Here is a 23151-nt window from a genome sequence, read left to right as displayed (position 1 = left end):
TTGAGTGTTGTTATGGACTTTCTAGAAATATGGTGTTTCTGACATAAATGCACCTAAAAACTGTCTGGGGTGGTGTACATTGAATACTAGTTCTGGACAACTATAAGATGTAAACAGACTGTAACATCCCTTTAATTTACCAAAAAGAGCTCTTGATTTTCATTTTTCCTACATGTGGAAGCCTCCTGTTTTACTCGTTTATTTTGTGAGTGGAGAAGACTATTGTTTTATTTGTATACTGAATGATTTGCAGGTTCTCAGTGAACTTTGCAGGATTGTCAGCAAAGACAACACTGCTTACATTAAGGAGATGAAGGAGCGCTGGGACACCTTCCAGAGCCAAGCGGTCTTTTACGGTATTATGAAAAAGGTGATGAAGCCACCGATGACATTTAACACAGGTAAGATCTACATTTCTCTTTGCTTTTTTATCAATGTAATACTGTTTTCGTCAAAATTCAGTGTAACGTGATGTGTATGATGAGCCATCAACATGTTGAAGTCCCTGCCAGCCATGTTCCCGTCTGCAGTTGCTCCGCCCAAGAAGTTGGGACGCGAGAGTGAGGCCCTGCTTCATGTCCTGATGGTAAAATAATACCTCTTTCTAGGCCCTTAGTGTGACAGATTCCCAAACATCTGTCTTTAGCCTTGTGTTTTGTGATTGTTTTAACACCCAGACTCTGTCCTGTTATTATTTTCTCTTATACCTTCATTTTTTTGATCAATTCATTTTCCTGTTTAGCCCTCAGAGGATCCAAACACTTATCTTCAGAGGAGGCCCCTTTCCTGCCCTGTCCTGATTGTGGATAAAAAAAACTGCATGGTGGCAATCGGGACCACCCCAGTATCAACCTTTCCCAAGAACCATCTGCATGAGGGAGCCCTTAATTTGATGGCGTATTATTATGCCCTGCACATGACCTACCCAAAGTGCATTGCTACTCTGCTCTCAGTCCTTTAAACAGAGGTATTGCAAGATGAGATCCATGAGAGGGACACAACTTCATCCTACTGGAAAGAAATGGCTGAGTGGAAGAAGTTTATTGGAGAGTAGGCTTGTCTTCGAAGCGCTTGTATTATGTTCCATTGTTCTGAGTTTGTTGGCGGATCTTGTATTAGAAGATGTATCTCCGTTTATAGACGTTACTAAATAAGGCCTAGTTTATTTAAGTTTTTTATTTTGAAACTCAAGGACGCTATCCTCCTTTCTCCATTGGATTTTGCCCTTATGAGCATCTCTCACCCCAGACTGACTAATCTATAGTAGCCTACCTATGCCGAGCCATTTTATCATTTAATCGTTATTTGCTGATATCAACAATTCAATTCTTGATATCCACAATTCAATTCTTGATATCAATAGTTGAATTGGTGATAAAGAGTTGAATTCTTGATATCAACAGTTCATGCAAACCGTTTTTACATTTATTCCTTAATTGCTGATACCAAGAATTGAATTGTGGATATCAACAATTCAGTTTTTGATATCAAAATATGTGCACCTATTTCTGATATCAACCATTGAATTGTTGATATAAAAAATAATTTCTTTGATATCAAGAATTGGATTGCTGATATCGGCAATTAAAGATTAAATGTTAAAACGGCTTGCCATACCTGCCTACCTCATTTCATTCAGACACACCTCACTTCGGACTCTTTGCTGACGTGAGCGTGGAAGTACCTGCTGTACCATCACAAGAGTAGCTGCTGCAATAAACACTTTTGGGGGGAGATATAGTCTTAATGAGAATGTTATCAGGGCATATTATCGTTCTATCACCCACCCCTACTTAATGTAAAAAAGAGTAGTTTGAGACTCTTGCCAAACATTGTATGTTGAATCATTGAATAAATGACCATCTGGGGGAATTCAGTGTTGTTGGGTTGTCATTTATAGAAAAGGATAAGTCTTAGGCCATTCTTGTTTTAAGTGGTATGACCTGATTTTATTCTATATCAAGGTGCTTGATACAAGGGTCTATGTCTAGTTTTTAGCCAATCACAGTCTTATTGTGAGACTTTTGTGCTTGTTTTTGTTCATTATGTAGCCTTGTTTTGAGACATTTTTCCAAATATTGAGGGGAAAGAATTTAGGAAATAAGAGCGAATTGCTTGTTTTAAGGGGTTTTGTCCAATTATTGAAATACTTCACTAATCTTTCCTTGCTTAAATCTAGACAAAATTGCTTGATATTGATCCCTTTTCACTTGTTTTAAGATTTTAGGGTTTTCTTGTAAACTAGACATTTTGTCTTATTTTAAGAAAACTTACCAAGTTAATGGTAAAATTATCTTACTGCACTGGCAGATAATTTTGCTTATTTTAAGCAGTTTTCGCCTAATTTAGGTATAGTTTATCTTGTTTTTTGAGACAGATTTTTTACAATGTATTTTTTTACTTTATTTTCTGTACATTCAAAATAAATTTTTATCAGCACCTGGTGCAGATCACTACCTCCCATAACCAACAGATACAGGAACTGGCAAATGCAATTAGTGAATTGGCCCTTCAGCGCAACCAAGCCCCTGTTGCTCAGGCCTCTATTTCAGAAAACCCCACTGCTCATGTGAGGTTCATCTACCAACCCCTGAGCGCTTTGCGGGACAACTGGGGGAGTGCAGGCCATTCCTGTTTAACTGCGAGATAACTTTTCAGCTTCGGCCATCGTCTTTCCCGGATGAACTAATCAAGGCGGCCTATGTGATCTCCCTACTTTCGGGTAAGGCCAAACGGTGGGCCACAGCAGAGTGGGAACGTCAGTCCTCGGTCTGTGCTTCCTACCGTGCATTTTTCGAGGTACTACACAAGATCTTTGACTCAGCTACCCCCCGGCAGGATGCAGCCCAGTCCTTGTTCCAGACCACTCAAGACAGGCAATCCGTAGCCAAATACACCACAGATTTTCGCACTGCTGCGGCAGAGAGTGGGTGGGATTACACCGCTCTCTACGACGCTTACATCCGGGGACTTAACGCTAATATTAAGAATGAGCTGGCAGCCCTAAATCTCCCAGAGGGCCTGGACACCCTGATCAGCCTAGCCACCCGAATTGACAGGAGGGATTTCTGGGGGGGGGGGGGGGGGGCCTTAGACCCTGGCAGCTCGGTCCATCTCCCAACCCACCTCGCTTCCATACTTCACCATTCCTGCCTTCACAGCCCAAGGAGATTGGTCGCCCCCACCTCTCCTCTAGGGAGAAGGAGAGGCGTAGCTCTCACAAACTCTGCCTATTGTGGCGAGGCAGGGCACATGGCCGCCACCTGTTCAGCAAAAAAGAGGGCTCGGCGTGGAAAAAGGGGCCAGCGCCGGGCCAAGGACTCCCAGCCCCCTCTAGACCGCTGCTCAAGGTTCGGATCGACGTCAGGGGCCACAGCTATAAGTTAGCTGTGTTTGTTGACTCCGGGGTGGGTGCTGAATTTTTGGATGAGGAACTTGCTCGCCAACTGGGCATCGAGACCGAACCACTCCCTGCACCTCTCTTGGTCCGTGCCCTCGACGACTACGTTCTTCATCGGGTCACCCATCGCACCGAGCCTCTCCTCGTCTCCACCGCAGAACAACATTGTGAATGGTTATCATTTCTTATCATCCCATCACCGCGAGCCCCTGCCATGTTCGGGTTCCCGTGGTTGCAGAGGCATAACCCTCGCTTGGACTGGACCAGTGGCCGGGTGTTGGAATGGGGAATCTCGTGTCAAGCCAGCTGTCTCACCTCCACCCCTCGGATCCCTACTCATTCGGGGATGGAATCTCCCTTCGATCTCAGTTCTGTTCCTGCAGAGTATCTTGATCTGGGCACCGTCTTCAGTCGAGCCAGGGCCTTATCACTACCTCCCCACTGTCCTTATGATTGCTCTATTGACCTATTGCCAGGAACTACACCCCACCGGGGTCGCCTCTACCACCTGACTGGTTGTGAAAGAGAGACTATGACTGATTACATGCTGTGCTCACCCGTCTACTTCAGAACCGGTTGTATGTTGTTACGTCCCAGTCTAGGGTTGGGGCGCACAGCCTAATTAAAGGCACGGGGTAAATATATATTAGGTGGATGAAAGTGTATTTGGTAAAAGTGTGATTGGAGAATGGAGACACCGGGGTATCGTAAACGGAAGGTGTATTGAAGTATGTACAATACTAAGCACCAGGACAGACTTCAGTGTGGACCAAGGCCAAAATAATAAACAAAAAGCACTTTGGACAAACACTAACTGCCTACAAATAAAACCCAAAAGAAAGACAAACCACTTCCATAACTCCCTCACCAAAAAAAAAAGGGAACAAACACACCCAACAGAAATGGCAGCCACACCCCTTCTACCGGTGAACAAAACAACAAATATGTATGTACATATATTACAGATATAAGACAGTGAGGTACAGAAATGGGACAAGGCAAAAAAGAATCAAAACGAGCATAAGTCAGTCACAGGAAATCACAAAAATGGACAGAATAATGAGCAAAGCAAGCGTCGGCTAAGCGAGCTTGCGAATCCCAGCGTCCCCTGGACTTTATAGGCCTCCTCATGGTGATGTCATAAGAAGGGAAGAGGGTGTGGCTTTAGTTCACAGGAATGCAATGAAGACCTGGACTGGAGTCTCGGGATGGCACCTGCACACAAATACAATACAACCCGCAAAATACTGCAGGGTTGTAACAATGTGAAGGCTAAGAAATGTGAGATTCATGTGTCCAGCACGTCTTTTCTGGGCCTTGTCTGCGGGAAATGTGCAGATGGATCCTGCCCAGATCCTCACCGTGGAGGAGTGGCCCAAACCTAAAAACCGCAAACAACTGCAGAGGTTCCTCGGCTTTGCGAACTTCTACCGCAAGTTCATCCGTAGGGGGGCACCATTGCTGCCCCCCTACACCGAATCACATCCACTCATCAGCCATTCTCTTGGAACCCTAAAGTGGAACAGGCCTTTCTGGAACTCAAGACCCGGTTCAGCCACTGACAACCTTCATTCATGTGCCTTTTTTTCGCGCCGACTAAATCCCGCGGAACAGAACTACTCCATCGGGGACCGTGAGCTACTGGCAGTCAAGGAATGGTGGCATTGGTTAGAAAGCATCAAACACCCATTCATTGTGTGGACGGACCACTGCAACCTGGAGTATCTACGAACACCCAAGCGTCTTAACCCCCGACAGGCCATGTGGGGACTATTTTTTTTTTTGGATGATTTTGCTTTACCCTGTCCTACCAACCGGGCTCCAAAAATGGCAGATATTAAGGAAGATGTTCGCCAGTTTGTGGCATCCTGTCCTATTTGCGCCCAACACAAGAACCCTAGAAACTCACCAGCGGGTCTTCTTCGTCCACTTCCCATTCCTCATCGACCTTGGTCCTATATAGCCTTGGATTTTGTTACTGGTCTACCCCCCTCAGCTGGCAATACCACCATTCTATCAGTAATTGATCGGTTTTCCAAGATGGCCCATTTCATACCTCTTCCAAAATTGCCCTCGGCCAAGGAAACTGCCCAGCTCCTGCTACAGCATGTCTTTCGGCTCCATGGTCTCCCAATTAATATAGTCTCGGATCAGGGCCCACAGTTTACTGCCAGTTTTTGGAGGAAATTCTGCCGCCTCCTGGGTTTCTCTGTCACCTTTGCACCAATGACAACGCCTTTTGGGCTTCTCAATTGATATGGGCTGAATACGCACATAATACTCTGCCGTCCTCAACCTCTCCCCTTTTTAAGCCATTTATGGTTACCACCCACCCATTTTTTCCTCCCAAGAAGTTGAGGCCTCGGTACCATCAGCTGGTGCCTTGGTCAGGCACTGCCACCCTGCCTGGAAAAAGATCCAGGCTGCTCTCCTCAGGTCTTCCCATTCCTATGCCCGCTGGGCCAACCGCAGGCTCAGATCAGCACCCGTTTACCACCCTGGCCAGAGAGTCTGGCTTTCTACCAAGGACCTGCCCCTGAAGGTCGCATGCAGGAAGCTAGCCCCTCACTTTATTGGCCCTTGTCCTATATCTAAGGTGCTCAACCCTGTGGCAGTCCACCTCCGCCTTCCCAGAGTTTTCCGTGTCCACCCCACCTTCCATGTTTCATGCCTCAAACCGGTACAAGCTTGCTCCCTGTTTTTTTTTTTCTGAATGAACTATTCAGCATGTTGTCATAAGTTTTCAGACACTTTGTTTTGTGCCTGTTTTTTCGTATGTGGACTATTTGGCACGTGGTCATATGTTTTCTTATGTGAACTATCCAGTGCGTGGTCATAAGTTTCCGGACACTTCGTTTTTGTGTTTTTTACGTGGACTACTCAGCCTGTTGTTTCCTCTGGGTTTTGCCTGAATTAATTTTTTGTCAATAAAGATGTTGATTATATACCTTGCTAGGATCCTGCATTTGGGTCCAACTACCCGCACCCTGACAAGCAAGCTGGGATATGTGAAGAAAGAATTTCGCTGTAATGTATGTGACAAATAAAGGATATTCTATGCATTCAAGATTTTTTGGTCTGTTTGCCGTTGAATACTGGGCAGCCACATTATCCATAATGAATGTAAAATGTGATAGAAAATACAAACAGAATACCAGAATACAATTGTGCTTTTACAGGGTTATCTCAACGGGGAATGTAACAGAGAGTAACATATGTCAAATGCAGACCGAAGTGAGTAGGCATACAATTAAATGTGACAGCAAGCAAATTTGTAAACAAAATACAGTCTATGAACTAAAAATCAAAGCACTTAAATTTGTTACTAAAATGTACTGTTTGCTTATTTGTTCCTACTAACATGGCTTAGAGGTTAATTTCAGGGTTTCTTAACTGTCTGTATGAATATCTCACTAACATGTAATATGTGAGAGTGTGTACAGGTGCAGTGTTACACTCTGCTGTATAATGAGCTTGACAGATTGAAAGTGGGATTTTGGCTGGTAAGTATCATGTCAGACATGATGGGTCATACACATTCTCTAATGAGGGAGCACAACATGTCCTGCTCTTGCCACTCTGTGTCAGGGGCTGCAGACAAACCAGGATGGTCCAGAGATAATATGTTGACAAATGCAGATAGCTTACTCATTTAATTGACACTAAGATATGGAAATGCCCCTGCTGTCAGGAAAAGAACACTACAAAATAAATAAATAAATAAATAAATAAATAAATAAATAAATAAATAAATAAATAAATAAATAAGGGCATGAAGGCTTTAGGATACAGTGAACATAATGCAATGTTTTGAGATATCTTTGTCACTGTCAACTGTTATAGATATACGTCGATGTGTCTTTGGTAAACAAAATTGTGTGTGTTATTTAATTGTTTATTTTCTTCTATAGGTCTATAAACTACATTGATGTCATTATGGAGGAGTGGAAGAGGATCCCAACAAAAACATGTGCAGCTCTGGTGAATTCTATGCCCAGGAGGATTAAGGCAGTGCTAGATAACAATGGTGCTCAGACAAAATATCACTTTGCAAGTTATTTAGACTTTAATGGCTGAATGTTGAGTTATTTTTAGAGAACAGTAAATCTATAGTGTTACACAAGCTGCATATTGATGGTTCTAAAATATATCAAGTTTCATTTCTATAGTATTGTCCCTTAAGAAGATATATTAAAATGGCTGCTAAAATGTGAGCGATGTACTCACTTTTTTTTTAAATGTGAGGGGATGTACTCAGTCATCACCCATGTTTCCTGTGCATTAACAAACAGACATATTGGAGCCAAGATTAGAGCGTGAACTGCTCATTTGAATGCCCCATTGAAGTCAGCTAGGGAGACTAGCAACGGCCTCTTTATTGCCTTTGTGTCAATAAGGGAAAATACTTAGACGTAAGACCCCACAATATACTGTAACTGTAGACTGTGAGGCCCAGTTCATGATTGATTAGCAGATGTTAAAAGGGGTGTCAGGAACATGCGTACAGCTAATCAACAAAATGATCATACCCAGACGCTACATTGTTGAGGTGTGCAGTGATTGTGATCAGAAGCAAACTGTAGTCCTGAGTGAGTGTAGCTAGCAGACTGTTGACATTAACTACAGTCCAAATCCATCCTCAAAGCTCCTGTTCTTACTTTGTAAATTCATGGATCACCAGGGCATTAATGAAAAACCATCTACAGCTGAACAGAGCCTCCAATTGAAGAGAAAACTATTTAGAGGCAGGCCAGGATGAAGGGGGCAGATCCGAGGAGGTGAGGGGCAGGAACAGTGGTCACTGGAGCCTCAAGAGCATGTTTAACTTAGGAGAGAGAGAGAGAGAGAGAGAGAGAGAGAGAGAGAGAGAGAGAGAGAGAGAGAGAGAAGGGGGTGACGGGAAGAGAAGGATATGGATTGTTATGTGTCCTTATTGTTGTATGAAAGTCAAGGACACTGTGCAGTTGGGAACTCTGGCAAGACTCGCTATGGCAGCATAACTAAAAGGGAGAGCCAAAAGGTAACACGAACATGAGGGATCTCTGGGATAAGAGATGACCCACCGCACCACAGTCTCTCGGTCGAGATAAACATGCTCCTGTGGTTCCAGTGAACACTGTTACTGCCCTTCTTCCCTCTGTCGATGTTTCCACTTTGTCCAGGCCTGCCTCTGGATAGTGTTCTCTTCATTTGGAGACCACTCTGTGTGGCTGGGGACGGTTTCTCATCAACGCATTGGGTGGTTCCATGGAATTCCGGAGTCAGAACCTGAGCTTTGAGGATGGATTTGGACTGTAGTTAATGTCAACAGTCTGCTACATTGACTTAGGACTACAGTTTGCTTCTGATCACCATCACTGTACCCCGCAACATCGTTTATCTGTAATAAATAGACAGATGAGGATGGGTTTCCTCTTGAGTCTGGTTCCTCTCAAGGTTTCATACGTATGCCATCTCGGGGAGTTTTTCCTTGCCACAGTCGCCACCGGCTTGCTCATCAGGTACAAACTTACATTTATAAATTAGAAATCAAAATTAGGTTTATTGGCCAAGTGTGTTGACACACACAAGGAATTTGGTTTCAGCAGTTAGTGACTCTCAAAGTACAGACATAAATAAAACTATACATTCAGCTTAGACTATACGAGACAGAACAGACAAGACAAAAACAGACTACACAAGACAATCAAGACAATGTGAGACAATATAGAAAATAAAGAATATCTTATTCATCTTATTTATTTTTATCACCACATTATCTGTGTAAAGCTGCTTTGAGACAATGTTCATTGTTAAAAGTGCTATACAAATAAAAATGAATTCATTGAATATGCAAAGTTAAGCACTTTGTGTAAATCAAAATTTGTATTGTTTTAAGGTAGGGGTGCATATTCATTCATTTTCTCCCGCTTATCCATAATTCGGGTCGCGGGGGCAGCAGTCTAAGCAGCCCCCCGCCTTCGACTGCTGCCCAATCCTCACAGCACTGTCCCTTACAGTCCCTCCTGCAGGTGGTGAGCCCACAGGAAGGGGTGCATATGGATAAAAGAAAAATTTAAGGGGTTTAAATATAATTTTAGTTGTTTAGGAATTACTACGGAATACATTTTCTTACTTGTTTTCTTGTGATTCACAACTTTCTTCATGTGCGTGTGTACATACTGTAGCGAATGGGAGAGAAGAGGGAAAAACAATTAATAAAGATAAAATGAGTATATAGTTTGCCCGCATTCTCCACCATTATATGTAGCAAATTTAGCTTGCAAAGAAAAGGAAATATTTATAACGGGTTATAGTTACTCTTAAATATTTTAATCAAGTTGAATTGACGGTAATGGAATTACCGTTACACTTATTAGGTCTGTTCGTCCGGCGAACAGACAGTATTATCTTTTATTAATTCTATAAAAGAGGTATCTCCTCAGCCGAGAAAGACGCAACCCCCCATTACTTTATACCGTACAATTAATAGAGCATGTAGTTCAGATCGAATGTTGCAGGAACCTTAAAATGTGAGCGGTACTCAGAAACAATCACTTATGAAAAATACGGCGTTTAATGAATGAGACAAACACAACATAAAACTAAATACACAAACAAACAAAAAGAAATAAAAAAAATAAAATAAAAATAAACAAAAAGTAAAAAAATAGGAAAAGGAGGAAGAGAAAGGAAAAGAAGAAAGGAGAGAAAGAAAGGAAAGGAATGGCAAACTTAATCTTCAAAATTAAAATAAAGCCTAAACAAGACTTATCAAGGAATGAAATTCATCTTAAAATTAAGGGGCTTAAACTTAAACACGCATCTAAATTGGTTGGTAAAACGGTTACTTGCATTGGCTTGTTTGCACAAGAGTCTGGATGCGGTAGACAAAGGACTCTTTGAAGAGTTGGTTAGGAGGGAGTCAGATATTCTTCCAGGTTCTCCTGAAGATCAGAGCAGGTGTTGTTCTTAAAAAGTAAAGCTTGCTGGAAGATCTCAAAAAGGATTTGAGATCTCATCTGGAATGCTGGCGATGCTGGGCTGTTCTAAGCGTCCGACTCTCCGGGCCTTCGGGCCCTGGGCGTCCGAGCCTTTCCGGTCGAGCCGAGTGAGCGAGCTTGCTTGACTTCACTCACTGACTGTTGATTATTTGGGTTCAAGATGTTTTAAAGGTCCTGAAGCCCACCCCTCTTTGGGGGAATGGCCAATGCTATGGCCTGAGATTTTGAAGGAGACTTTGTTTGTGCATTTGTGGGCATGGTTTCCGGGTTATACTTGTTTTGGAGAACTTTTATCCAAAGTGTATTAAGACAGTATAGTACATTTCATGATCAAATAAAATGCACCACTGTTTGCAAAATAAGGAACAGATCATTTTGGTGATCATTTTGATATTAGGCATGCAAAGCAAGGACAGCATTAAAACAGAGGTACATTACATGCCAGTTAACATTTAACATACCAGTATTTAAGGTATAACTTTGTTAATATAATGTTATATTTAGGTATATAAGATGCACCCTTGTTAGGAAAATAAAAAGAAGATAATTTCATGTCAACTTTGACATCAAGCCTTAAAAGAAAATACAGCATTAAAACAGATGTACAATGTACCGGGACCAGTATTTAAGGTATAACTTATGTTAATACAACATTATATTCTGGTGTATACAATGCACCCTTGTTAGGAAAGTAAGAATAAAGAGAAGATAATTTTAAATCAATTCAAATATCAAGAAGAAGAGACAACATTAAAACAGAGGTATATTACTAAACCTTTTAGAGTGTAACTATTATTGACTTAGAGTTAAACACTTGCTTTATTTATAGGAGAAGATACAAACAAGATGTATGTTTGTGTCGTGAAGTGGGGCATTCTATTTATTATTTAATTAATATGTGTGTGTCTGTATACAGTGAGGAAAATAAGTATTTGAACACCCTGCTATTTTGCAAGTTCTCCCACTTAAAAAATCATTGAGGCGTCTGAAATTGTCATCGTAGGTGCATGTCCACTGTGAGAGACATAATCTAAAAAAAGAAATCCAGAAATCACAATGTATGATTTTTTAACTATTTATTTGTATGATACAGCTGCAAATAAGTATTTGAACACCTGAGAAAGTCAATGTTAATATTTGGTACAGGAGCCTTTGTTTGCAATTACAGAGGTCAAATGTTTCCTGTAGTTTTTCACCAGGTTTGCACACACTGCAGGAGGGATTTTGGCCCACTCCTCCACACAGATCTTTTTTAGATCAGTCAGGTTTCTGGCCTGTCGCTGAGAAACACGGAGTTTGAGCTCCCTCCAAAGATTCTCTATTGGGTTTAGGTCTGGAGACTGGCTAGGCCATGCCAGAACCTTGATATGCTTCTTACAGAGCCACTCCTTGGTTATCCTGGCTGTGTGCTTCGGGTCATTGTCATGTTGGAAGACCCAGCCTCGACCCATCTTCAATTCTCTAACTGAGGGAAGGAGGTTGTTCCCCAAAATCTCGCAATACATGGCCCCGGTCATCCTCTCCTTAATACAGTGCAGTTGCCCTGTCCCATGTGCAGAAAAACACCCCCAAAGCATGATGCTACCACCCCCATGCTTCACAGTAGGGATGGTGTTCTTGGGATGGTACTCATCATTCTTCTTCCTCCAAACACGTTTAGTGGAATTATGACCCAAAAGTTCTATTTTGGTTTCATCTGACCACATGACTTTCTCTCATGACTCCTCTGGATCATCCAAATGGTCATTGGCAAACTTAAGACGTGCCTGGACATGTGCTGGTTGAAGCAGGGAAACCTTCCGTGCCTTACATGATTTCAAACCATGACGTCTTAGTGTATTACCAACAGTAACCTTGGAAACGATGGTCCCAGCTCTCTTCAGGTCATTGACCAGCTCCTCCCGTGTAGTTCTCGGCTGATTTCTCTGGGGAGTTCTGGGGTGAGATCTTGCATGGAGCCCCAGTCCGAGGGAGATTGACAGTCATGTTTAGCTTCTTCCATTTTCTAATGATTGCTCCAACAGTGGACAATTGCAATTTCCCCGTAGCCCTTTCCAGCCTTGTGGAGGTGTACAATTTTGTCTCTAGTGTCTTTGGACAGCTCTTTGGTCTTGGCCATGTTAGTAGTTGGATTCTTACTGATTGTATGGGGTGGACAGGTGTCTTTATGCAGCTAACGACCTCAAACAGGTGCATCTAATTTAGGATAATAAATGTAGTGGAGGTGGACATTTTAAAGGCAGACTAACAGGTCTTTGAGGGTCCAAATTCTAGCTGATAGACAGGTGTTCAAATACTTATTTGCAGCTGTATCATACAAATAAATAGTTTAAGAATCATATATTGTGATTTCTGGATTTTTTTTTTTTAATTATGTCTCTCACAGTGGACATGCACCTACGATGACAATTTCAGACCCCTCCGTGATTTCTAAGTGGGAGAACTTGCAAAATAGCAGGGTGTTCAAATACTTATTTTCCTCACTGTATGTGTGTGTGTCACAAACAGACGTACTGGGGCCGAGTTTCGAGAGTGAATTGTTTTATGGTTTGAGGGTCCCTGTGGAGTCAACCAGAGAGGCCAGGGGGTTATCTGGCTCTCGGGGTGGTGTATGTGTGTGTGCGCGTGTGTACCGTGTAAGGTATAGAGACTGGCTTGTGTTATCAGTTGAATGCTGTTTTGAAGTCAGCTGGAGAGGTCAGGGTTTGTCCTGCTTTGTGTCTTCCGGGGTGGGGGTATGACACTGTGGTTTACAAACTTTAAATAAAAGTGTAAGCCGTGGTGCTCATCCTTTGATTGAAAAGCAGATGTCAAGGGTTAAAAGGAATGCCTGGGACATGAAATCTAAATGACACCCACCAGATGTTACAATACTGTAAGAAAAAACGATGAGGACAACAAAGATTGTAATGAAGAAGGAAGTTTATAACAGCGTAGCAGTGACAAAATACATGAAGCACTTTGGGTTCATCAAAGTCAGATCTCAGACGTTGTTTTATATTGTTCTTCCTTTTGAAGTTTAGATAGGGATTAGCTTTAAATGTAAATTTAGTGTAGAAAATGAGTAAAGGAACACATGGCTGGATGATCGAGCCGGAGGTTTACACCTTTGCTGGTGCTGGCTAATGATGATAATCATTAATGATAATCATGGTCTCAGACACCTTTTGGTTAGAGATAGTCCTTGATGGCTTGCTGCCTCTCCCAGACTGATTAAATTAAGACTATGATTAAGATTGATACAACTGAAATTCTTTATAAAACTACATAACTACTTTTTATAAAATTAAAGCTGTTTTTGAGGATGAGCTGAATTTGATATAGTGTGGGGTGGAATCTGGGTTGAGGCAGATTTTTACAATACACTTTCAACTGCATACATTCACCTGCCAAAAAAATGGTTATGGGCATTATCTATGATGCTGTATAGAACATTTCTAAGAACAAGTACAGTGGTACCTTGTCCTACGAGTGCATTCATGTACGAGTTTTCCGAGATACGAGCGGTCACTCTGTCGATTTTTTTGCTTTGTTACGCGAGCAAAAAAATGAGGTACGAGCTCGAAACGCTGCTGCTAAATGGCGAAAGCGAAGATTGTGACGAAAATTAAGATAAGCAAAGAAGAAAAAGTAAAAAATTAAAAGGTTAGGGATACGTAGTGTACAGTAGTGATAAGTAGCAAAAAATCGAGTTTTCCCTCCTCCGCCGCTTATCGCCTCTCCCCCCCGCCCCCCTCCGCCGGCGTCTTCATTAGCTCAAGTCGTCTCATCTCCAAGGTAAATACACTGTATAAAACCTTATTATATCTTTACATACTCTTTCTATTATGTTTTTAAGATTTAATAACATGAAACATAAAACGGGGTGGCATTTTGAGGGTTGGAACGGATTAATGGCATTTTAAATATTTTCAATTGGGAAAATTGATTTGATGTGCTAGCAAATTGAGATACGAGCTAAGCCACGGAATGAATTAAACTCTTAGGTCAAGGTACCACTGTACTTAATTTTTTTGTTTATTCAGCATAAGAGTGTGTTCTAGAGGAAGCATCATTGCAGCATCAGGTGCAGGTGCGTGTCCACGCATCTGCTGCCACAAATGTTTTTATCCATAATGCTGCCTCTAGAACATGCTCTTATGCCAAATACAATGACGAGAACATTAATTTGTGATAACGAGAAAACTATTTTTTTTATGTTGAGATCATGAGAGAAAAAAAAAAAATTATAATGCATAGCCTCTTAGGACTTCTGTACATTACTTCATTATACATAAATTACAGCCATTTGTAAATAGTACTAAGTTATTACTGAACAGCATTGTAAGTATGTAAGAACATCTTTACTGTGTATACTCAACATGTTCAGCAAGATGAGGCTGATATATGTAATCAGAGTAAATATGTGTCTGCTAAAACAGCTACAAAAAATAAATATGAATTATAAAATCTAAATAAAATAAATGTAGTAACATTTCAATGAAGTAACAAATAATGTTTTCTTTATTTGTTTATAAATAAAATGTAAACAAGTGAGATAATACTACACTGTTACAGCTCCCACTTGTCACTGCAGATATTGCAGTTTTACAGAGACAACACCAGGGAATTTATGCATTCCAAACCTTTTTGTTTTCTGTCCAGCCATCTAGCAGAATGAAAAACAAAATTCATTTTAGTTAAAACTATTATGTTTAATTAGATATTTTTAGTCACTTAAATAATTACTGCTTCTTACTGCAGAGAAAAGAGAATATTTATAATTAATGAGCAAATAAATATTAATAAATTAATATAAAAAATAATGTGTAATTCCATGTATTTTATGTACAATAGATAGTTGATAACACATCTCATTTAATTAGTTTTCAAAATATATGTATGTATGTTTTGCTTGTTTGTTTTGTTGTTAAAATAAAACTAGCCTGCAGGTGTATAATTGCATGCTGGGTTAGCAGCATGTAGCTTAGCATCATATCAGACCAGAACATATGAGGATATGAGGTTTATGTGTCCACTATCGGGGCAGTCGCTAGGGAAACACCCTCTCGTGACACGTTTCCTGCGCAGACAAACTGTTCGTGTAAGAACTGCAGAACTGACTCAAACAGGCAGTTGACTGTCATGAGCCATGAGACCAGCAGCCTCTGCCTCACAGTGAGTGGTTGGCCTTCTTTCACTTTCCCAACTGCTGTGAGAATTATTGCGAGACAATTCTGCCCACAACATGTTAAGTCCCACCCACGCCCCAGAAGATGGTTCTATGCAATGGATGCCCTGCAGCCATCAAGGCCTTCTAAGACGTGGTGGGTCCCCACCACCCTCAGCGATTACTCTGGCAGAGATGGGGGAAAGCACCTGCTGGAGGGAGGCTGCGCGCCAAGACACATCCCATGGCGGAGCCAACAATCTGGCCTCCTGAGCCATGACACCTGATCAGGGAACCAACCTCTTGAGGCTGGTTACTAACCCTCTCAGAATGGCTGGGGCAGTGCCCTGCAGCTGTTGGAGCCTCCGGAGAAATGATGGGTCCCCGCCATCCACAGCGATCCCTCGGGCGGAGTTGGGGGAAGCACCTGCTGAAGGGAGGCTGCGCTCCAAGGCACATCTCATGGCGGAGCTAACAGCCTGTCCTCCTGGTGGTGACGAGGCGGTACAAGCACCACGCAAGGTGTAGACCGCCCCCCTCGATGTAGGGAGCTCTGACTGTCAGGGCCGTTTTAACCGCCCGGTTGTTTGAGGAGAGGACCACCCTCCTAACCCTAACCCTAACCCTAGATCTAACTTATAGGCAATAAACTTTGTATAAACACATTTTTGTATAACCTTGTTACCTAACTTTATATGTGTAGCTGCTTTGAGACAATGTCCACTGTAAAAAGCTATATACAAATAAAATTAAATAGAATTTCTTCGACTTAGTTCTTGGGTTGAATTTGATGTATGTTTTGGGTGTTATCTCTCTGTACTTTGGTATAAAAAATAAATAAATAAAATGTGTTTATATATATTTGAAAAAATCTAATTGAATCACAGTGTCATTTAAAAGTCTTGGAGCCTTAAAGTCTTACAAGTATTAATTGACATTTCTATAGGATGTTTTTCAGGGGTGTCTGTGACACTGACAAAGTTAAAAACAACATAGCTTTGCCAATAAAGCTACAATATTCAGAGTTACAGCTCACATAACTAACACCGAGTAAAGCTGCAGCCTTTAGCTCAGAGCACAAGTGTCCTCAAGCATCAGCCCTTTTCTACCTATTGATCTCTCCACATTCACTCAGTGTTTAATTTTGCCCACATTTGAAAATTCCTTCCCAGAAATTTGAATACATACATAGAACATGAACTGAGTATATTGGTGTGTGATCATTCAAGCTTATAATTGTGTATCTGTCTATTAAGCTTTTTTCCACATGCTGAATTCTCTCCTCGGGTATAAACAAAGTCCCAATGACAGCTTGGCTGCAATTTATCTGATCTGAGGTAGGCCCTGCATATTTATATTTGTTTCTGTTTTGTCTGCAGTTATTTAGGAAAAAACTTTCTGTAAAGCATTTGCTTTTGTTTATATATCAATCTAAATTTCTTTGGAAGATTTTAGTTTTCAGTAGAGCTGGACTTAAAATTGATAATAATTTTCTTTAATGTAAGCAATCCTCTATTACTTGACCTGCCCTATTGTTTTTAATTTGACATTGATTCACAATGGGTTTATTTCAACAGATTACTCTTGCTTAAAATACACACATATACACACACAGGGTCCAGGTTCCCGAATTCAATGTAAGGTTCAGCTAATTATAACAGTAAAAAACTTCTGAAAACAGAAGACATAACTGACTAAGTTATTAAAGTATAGATATGAAAATAAGTACTTGTTCGTTTAAACTCAGGTGTGCCCTTTTACTCATCCATCATTGTAGTTTGAGGTGTTAAAGTTTAGCTTATTCAGATCACTGATTAGTTAATGGTAAATCTGAGGTAGTCTACACTTCCCTTACTTTGCGAGAAAGGCCACAATGTGGTACATCATCAGGAAGAAGCTTGATTTAAAGCAGCTGGGTTCTTTCTTCCCTGACTATAAAGAAACATGAAGGAAAACTCAGGAAAGCAAAAGTCCAACAGTTAATTAGGCACATGGAGCTGACAAAGCAAGACCAAATGGCTGCTAGCCAGCCCAGCAGAGAAAAGAGGCCCCACCATCAGTGGAATCGATGGAGGAGACAGCTTCATTAAGGAACTTCCTTACACCACCCCACCCCCACCCTCAACATAGGGAAGAGAGAGACATTCTGTTTAATTAAGCCTGCAGGATTCAACAACAGCTGACCAGCTACACTACCTCCTGTCTTCTCCAGAGTTTCCTGCCTACCTCCTAGACATGTTTTGAGAGAGGCTGTGTGTTTACAATAGGCACAAGTACACAAAAAATGACTGCCCTGATAACAGAAAATGCATATGTTTGAGTAACACACTGAATGGCTTTGATAATGTTTTGATGAATTATTCTTGAAAAAGGAGGCAATGTATCATCAATTAAGGTAACATGTGCTCACTAAGCTGCAGTATGTGGAATATAGGCACTTTACAATTAATGTTATCTCATACTTTTTCAGCAGGGTGAAATAAAAACTTGCCTGAAAATGCCTGAAAACGAACTTAACTAATCACTGGGTACTTTTTACTCTTTATCATATTTTAGCAAGACATAATTAAAAATGAGCATGCTCCTAACTGTTAATAATTTTTTGTCATCAAATTGAGTTTTTTTCTTCAAATTACTCATGAAATATAGCCCAATTCTTCTTTGGAGCAGTAAATATATGTGAGGAGTCTGCAGCAGAGATCTCTAACTGGCTTTGTTAGGCCTCTTGCCATTCCAGCCAGTGAACTGGCCTTGCTATGCCACCTGCTGGGCCAGACAAAGAATATGATTGGCAACATGAAAAGGGTTCATGCATATTGAAACCTCAGCAGGTTTTTTTTTTCAGTAAAGTGAGAGAACCAAAGGCAAAGAGAAGAATGTCTCAAAGCTATTTAAAACACATAATGTATCATTCACCAATTTTAATCCATATTTTCTTAAGAGCTTTTCAGAACAAATGGCTGGTACTAGAGTTTTCATGTCAGTGGAATTCATTAATGAATATTCAGGCTGTTTTTATTAGAGAGGCTTTATAAAGCCCCTCAGGAAATGGTCTCCCTCTGGTTCACACCAGTAAGAATAGGTACAGATCTCTTTTTATATTAGTGCAAGCTAAAAGTAAGTAATTTAAAATGACAAGGTGCTCCCCTGCTTTGAATCTGCACACATGCAATTATGGCTTATTATTTTTTTTCTCAAGACCATTGTACTTTCCACATTAACAAACTTCCACCTGTGGGTGTTATTTTGTTATGTAAACACGCTTAAAATGGAGTAGAGACCCATGTAAAAGCATTTTAATTGTTTGTACAAAAGGGTAAGAAAAAGCATCATATGTCTCTCTGACAAGTGGAAGACAGCAGGTGCTATGTCTTAGTGTATTCATGAGCATGAAAACCATTCCTGACAACTACTGTAGTTGACCTATTTTGGTAGTTGAGTTTATGCAGGACATACCCTCTCAAACAGCTCCACTGACACAAAAATAAAGCAAAAAATCATGCAAATGTATGTCACTTTGACATTTTGTCTCAGTTAAGGCAAAAAAAAAAAAAGTTGCTTCAGATGAGTTCTGTTCACCATCACTCTTACTGGTAGCCTGACTAACACCCCACCCCCACTACAAACACATGTGTAAACACTCAGAGCACACATGTTTCTTGAAAAGTAGGTACAAAAAAAGTAGGAACAAGTGAACAAGTAACAGTATATAGTCAAGTGGATTAGATGCTTCTGCCAATCATGATGAACCAGGAAGTGTTTAAAAAGTGGCATGTGTGTGTGTGTGTGAGAGAGAGAGAGAGAGAGAGAGAGAGAGAGAGAGAGAGAGAGAGAAGAGGTTTTCCACTATAGTACATCATAATGAGTAGTAAACGTATTTGTGTGAGTGAACCTGCATCTACTGTGTGTTTCTGAGCACTGTGGACAGTTTGTGTAATAATAGGTGAGGGCAGTACCTGTGTGGGACTTTTTTTTAACCTGTATCTGTTCTGCATGTTGAGTTGAGGTGAGCCTGTTAATAAAGCCAGGGATCAGCTGTTTCTGTATGTGTGCTAATGACGAGGCTGCACAATCACAACTACCAGCCCCAAAGACCCTCAGAATTGCAGGAATCTGAGGTCCTGTGGAGCCACTAGTCCTGAATTGCCTCCCAAGTGTCCTTTTTGTCTCTGACTGTGTTTAAGAACATATACCATTGAGAGAGGGCATGGTACACATGTAAAAAGTACATTAAATTAATTTCCAATGTACTGATAAGATTATGTAGTAAACACTACTTAGAGAATTACTTAATTTACTATTAATTCATTTTCTAAGTAAAATGAATGTTTAGAAATAATAATGATAAAAATAATGGTACTACTACTTCTATCAGTATTACTACTATACAAATAATAATTATAATAATAAAATACATGTTATTTATTACAAGCTTTTCAATTCACCCAAAATTAGGCATAAAAGAGACAAACAGGAAACAAACACATTACACCATGTACTATTTGCAGAAACATGAAAAACAAAATTCTATTTTAATTGGAATTCAGAAAATGATTCTAATTTAAAATGTTGTTAGGCAAGTCCATATTAAATTCATTTCCATATTATTTGTCATTTAGATGGTATTAAACAATTCTTTTTTTTTTTTTTTGCAAATATGCAATAAATACTCAAGCATTTAAAATCAGCAAAATAAAAAAAGTTTTCAATAATTGCATTCCCTTGATTAAATGGATACATTTACCAATGAATGAAATTAAAATGTCATGTTTTTACTTCAATTTCCATTATATTAGAGGAGTCAATTACCCCTTAGTTTAACTCCTGATTGAAAGCACTTAATGTAATTTAATTACATCGTCTTGAAATCATTATTTATATTAGATTGGTTTATAACTAACAGGTAAAAGAATAAAGATATGCTCATTTATAGAGCTACATTCATGATCATCACATTCATGCAAAGCTCAGATTCTGTAATATGAAGTATGATGTGGGAGGATGCTGGCAGCAAATTTTATTGATTGATTGGTTTTGGAAAGTAAGAGGCCATGGGCCATACTAAACATAGTGTTAAACCTATTGAAAATCACTATGCTTCTTTCTGTCATTCCATCTCCCATGTCCACTCAGCACTCCTTCCTTGCAGCCCTTAGATTAGATTTATTTGCTTTTGGATACCAGTTGTAATACCGTCATCTGCCGGTGGGGGTCACTGTGGTGTTAATAAAGCAAGTTCAACAACCTGCGGGAGAATGAAACTACCTTAACATTTCCTCTAGGTGCAGGCTGTTGTTAATGTTGTTATATTTTCTTCTCTGATGAATATCCACATGACTGGTCAGTAAAATCAAGTGTGTTTTTAGCACATAGAAGATGCTGAATATTTTAAACAGTGAAACTAAACTGAATATTTGCACAGTAACATTAAACAGGCCTCACAAACATCTAGCATCTGAATGTAACACCTAAAATATCTCATGTTTTCCCATGTCAAACTAATGGGGAAGGCTACCTAGATAAATCAAGGTTAAAGAAGAACAAAGTAAAACAAGATAATAAGCCCACCCAAATCACAGTAATCCATGTGGCAAAATGTGTGATTGTCTTATGAGACCAAGGTAAAACATTTAAGGCTTAATTCTAGCAGACATGTTTGCCACAAAAACAAGACACAACCTAGTATTGGTAGCATCATGTTGTAGGAATCTTCAGCTGGAACTGGTTTTCGAATGGATGGCATTTTGGCATAAAACCTGCAGGCTATTGTTCAACATCTGATGATGAAGAAAAAATGTCAACTTCCATCATAATAACAACATAACAACAACATAACAAAAGTGCTAAGGAACAGCTTTTGAAGAATGGTAATGTAATGGTTCTAATGAAAACCTGGGGAGTGACTTGAAGTAAGCTGTGTACAGAAGCTTGCCTCCGAGTTCGCTTTTTGAGAAATCACATATTTGTTGCTGTATTAAAAGTTGGGAAAGATCTGATATGTTTTGTTATGGTTATAATTTTTAATCCCAGTTGTAATGGGAGAATGTGGATCATTTTATATTTCAGGAACAGAGATATAGGGCTCTTCTCAGAAATGTCACCATCTTATCATCTCATCTTTCTTTTCAGCTTCTCCCGTTAGGGGTCGCCACAGCGGATCCTCCGCACGTTTGATTTGGCACATGTTTTACGCTGGATGCCCTTCCTAACGCAACCCTCCCCAATTTATCCGGGCTTGGGACCGGCACTAAGAGTGGCTGGGGATGGTTCCCTGACCGGGAATCGAACCCGGGTCGCAGCGGTGGGAGCGCTGCATCTTAACCACTAGACCACCAGGGGACCATCTTATCAAATCTGCTAATAAAAAGTGCCAAGAAATAGCACCCTTTATATAACAAAAAAAATATATATGGTTTTAAGTATCATGAAAAAAAAAAAAATATCATCAGGTCTTACATTTAGGTAAATACAACCTTAGATTAATAACAACACTACATATTACATTGTGTTATTATTTATTTTTATAAATATACTGTTGCACTTTTACTCTCAAATATAAATGTTGCACTTTAATTACAGTACTACTGTACTGCTGCTATTTGTCTTGCACCTTACAAAAGGTATGTGCAACTTCAGTATGTTTACATATACCAGGATATATATGTTTGCACCTTACACATTCAGATGTTTACAAGATATATATCATATTGTAATAAGCTGGGTGGATATCTCTCTCTGTCAGGAATCCCCCTGCCACGCCCCCTTCGGAGGCTGTCATACCCCGGGATTCCCCGACGCACCTCGTTCTTGCTCTCGGGCGTGCCCGAGAGCAAGCTCTGCCAAGCTCGTGCGGGCTCATTGCAATCGGGCTCATCCCGATCACCTGGGACTAATTTCATGCACCCATCACACCACCTTTAAAAGCCTCACACTCACATACGCTTGCGGTCCATTATTGTATGTTCGTGCGTGCATGTTCGTGTGTGTCTGTGCAGGTTCACGGTGATGCTTCTCTCCGCGTATGCTTCTCCCGCTACGCTCCGTCTCTTCCTGGACTCCGCGCTTTCTCCACAGTAGCGTGCATCATCCCCAGTGCACCTCGGACTACCGACGCTTCCCCGTCGCTGCCTCCGCGCCGCGCTTCCTTCCTCCTGCACCGTGGATATTATTTACGGACTGCCGTTTGCCGGTTTATCCCGCGCTGTGGGTGCTTTATGTTGGCTCTGCCTTTTTTGGTTCAATAAAACGCGATTTGCTTTCACTTTGGCTTCCGCCTTCGTTCACGCCTGACAGAATAACGGACCCCTGAAAAGGAATAAAGGACTGAGAAAAAAGAAAGGACATGATCGGATTAACGCCGTGTTCCCGGCGCGAATCGCACCTCGGTGGGCGGGTTCGCTCGGCCGCGATGCCGAAGCAGCCAAGCCCCGCCTCCAGGTAAACCCCGGAAGCTCGCGGCCGGCTCGCGGTCATGTTCGGCGGCGCCACACCCCTACGATGACATCACGGGATTCCCTAAGCGCTTCTCTGGCAACAGACATGAATGGGGCGAATTTGTACGGAGCGTGAAAAAGTATATGAAGACGAATCCGTCCCGTTTCCCGACGGAGAGAGCCAGG

General features: G+C 40.9%; 1 long non-coding RNA gene across 1 annotated transcript; it reads left to right on the top strand.

The window, feature by feature from the left end:
• The first annotated feature begins 10471 nt into the window (after positions 1-10471).
• LOC310733409 lies at positions 10472-13167 on the top strand. Its single transcript, XR_014535719.1, has 2 exons — positions 10472-11249; positions 13025-13167. It is a non-coding gene; the product is annotated as an uncharacterized lncRNA (long non-coding RNA).
• The last annotated feature ends 9984 nt before the right edge of the window (positions 13168-23151 follow it).

This window comes from Silurus aristotelis (genome assembly GCF_946808225.1).
Source record: "Silurus aristotelis genome assembly, chromosome: 11".
Taxonomy (NCBI): Eukaryota; Metazoa; Chordata; class Actinopteri; order Siluriformes; family Siluridae; genus Silurus; species Silurus aristotelis.
The sequence above is the reverse complement of the archived record's forward strand: the minus strand, read 5'-3'. Positions and strand labels throughout refer to the sequence as shown.